The sequence below is a fragment of the Meleagris gallopavo genome, chromosome 4 (genome assembly GCF_000146605.3).
Source record: "Meleagris gallopavo isolate NT-WF06-2002-E0010 breed Aviagen turkey brand Nicholas breeding stock chromosome 4, Turkey_5.1, whole genome shotgun sequence".
NCBI classification, from domain to species: domain Eukaryota; kingdom Metazoa; phylum Chordata; class Aves; order Galliformes; family Phasianidae; genus Meleagris; species Meleagris gallopavo.
This window is the reverse complement of record NC_015014.2, coordinates 20,694,665-20,697,411: the sequence shown is the minus strand read 5'-3', so window position 1 is coordinate 20,697,411 and position 2,747 is coordinate 20,694,665.

Below are 2,747 nucleotides of genomic sequence, written 5' to 3'. Positions count from 1 at the left end.
TGCTAGACAGCATAGGTTAACTAAATAATCTATGGTGTTTTTACGTGTTATACATCAGTATGAATGTTTTATGAAGTAATTAATATATTGGAAGTGAATATATCTCTTATAGTTCTGATAATCAAGAGTTGGAAAAGCAGCCATCAAAACAAAAGTGTTTGACCCAGCCTGGATTTTGGGAAGTACAGCTCTTCTTCCTAGCACTTGACATCTGGCAGCATGTTTGCGTATGAGGATGTCGTTGCTTTTTGAGAGATGGCACAATGCTGTATTGCATGGAGCATTTTACAGCACTATAGAGCACAATTTTTTTCATCTCTCTGCCGTTACTTCAGAAGATGTTATCACTTTGCTGCATCCCTTTTGCCAGATGAAGGTGGATATTCTGATTTTCTGATTTCGATGATAAGCTTGGTAGTGGTTGATATCGTTAGGTAAGAGTTTGCTTGAGTTTACAATGTAAGTGTGAAGTAGTTTATGAAGATGCTCAGAGATAAAAAGATTTGTTTCTGGTAGGCTTGGAAAATGAATGGGCCAACTCAAATAGCGTTTAGTGTCTCAAATTATACAAGTATTGGTTGCTGAAATACATCCCAAGCTTAATACCATGTATAGAAGCTCTTTTCCCCTCCAAGTATATAGAAAGATCTGCTGCCTTCAATTCAGTAAGAAAACGACCTATCTTCTGTGACCTTCTAGGAGTCCTGGTGTGCTTTCAGTGGAGATGTAAAGAGAAGACATCAAGTGATAGGATCAATTTCCAGTGTATGAAGATATCGTTAGGAGGTAGAGAGCAGCATTATATCACTTTTATACTAGCAGCATACTATTGGATTTGTGTTCAGGACAAGTAATAATTTATTTGTTACCAGATATGATTATTTAGACAATGATGTTAAAAAAAAAAAAAGGAAGAGTTCATGAGGTGTATGGGTTTTTTATTTTCACCCAAACTGAATTGAAATTAGTATTTTGCTTTTTGGCTGGTTGTGCTTGTAAACAGACACAGAGCTATGGTTCCTCATTTTGAGAAATAATCTGTGCATTTATAGAAGGTAGGAGAACTTGAGCAGGAGTAGACAGAGTGAGCCAGTGAGTTTATCTTCCTAGCCCTAATGTGAATTTAGGAAATGCATATTACAGCTTATGGTTCTCAAGAATCTACTGAATTCGCACCAGTCTGCTCTGTGTTTGGGACTTGGGTTTTGTCCAGTCTGTACTAAAAATTACACAGTGACGTTTGTATGTTTGGAAGTGATGGAGATGTGAATGGAACTGAATTTGAGGAAAAATGAGATATCAAATTTTAATCTAAGAGTGACTGTATGACAGGATCAACAGAAGAAATACCATCTGTTTATATCTAAACTATCAGTAAATTCTCTTGACTTTCTGTAACATGCTGTTAGTATTACAAGCAGCTACAACATTTACTGAAGAATGTGTGTACATTGACTAGCACTTTGGTATCAGTCTGTTATAGGCTTCAATTTAACTATCTGTGTGTGAGGTAAGCTCTCTGCCAATCTGTATCAGCTGCCTACAGGCACACAGTGCTTGTGCAAGAAAACAGAGGGAAAATACACAGCTATTATAGTCAATCATCAAACACAATAATCTCACCCTTTAAATATTTTAATGATAAGAACAGCAGTTGCCTTTTGCTCTGATATCCATGAAATATCTTGGAGGATCTGACTAAGATGGCAGAACATTTACAGAACATGCAGGTGTGGATAGTAATAGATATAGTTGCAGGAGACAAAGAAGTGAGCAAGCCCACAACATATGAAGACATCATATTTCTGGATTTTACCTTGTCGATTTTTACCTGCTGCCTCTGGTAGTCACCTTATTCCTGACTACCTGTTATGTTTTAGAAAGCCAATATTAAGCTAGATCTAAAGGTCAGCTATCCAGCTTGACGTGGGTGGCTGGAAAAAAAAAAATCAGTGTTTAGTATCCTTCACAGTACAGCTGTTGTTTATGTGCAGCTAGTGAAAACGTACATCTCGCTTTCCCCTCTGCCCATGGTTAACTTCTGTGGTTTGAGAGTAGCAGCAGGGAGCTTCCAGATGTTACCTTCTTGTTGTAGCTCTCAGTCTTACCTGAAGTGAGTTTCTGGAAGCAAACCTGTATGGATGGAGCATCACTGATAAGTGTCTAAATGAATAAGAATAGGCAAGTTTGCCTGGTCTAGACTGCATTTGTGGCTTAGGCACCTGTTTAGTTGCCAGTCCACAGCAGTGGCCTGCATGTTTATGGACTTGAATTTGAGGTGTGAAGAGATCTTAAAGACCTGCAAAATGACTTCCAGGAAAAGCTTGATGTATGCCTGAAAATTGATGTTAATCTTATTCAGCTTATATACCATCTTGAACTTCTTGGCTTGTAGTTTTTGTCCTCTAAGTAAAAAGAGGTGGAATCACTATCCCTGGAGGTGTTCAAGAGCCATGGAGATGTGGCACTGAGGGACATGGTTAGTGGGCATGGTGGGATGGGTTGGAGTTGAAATTGGTGATCTTAGCAGTCTTTTCTAACCTTAATGATTCTGTGATTTTTGTGAGTCACTCTTTAATTGAAACTGAATAACTGTCTGCTGGAATCTTAAGTACAGGTAACCACCATCTATAAGGGAAAGATTCTCTCTGATGTACAAACAGAATACTTTAAAGTACTGCTTTCCAGCAAAGTACGTGCTTTTCATCTAATCCAATTTGTGTGGAGGGAAGAAAAATTGGCAGCGT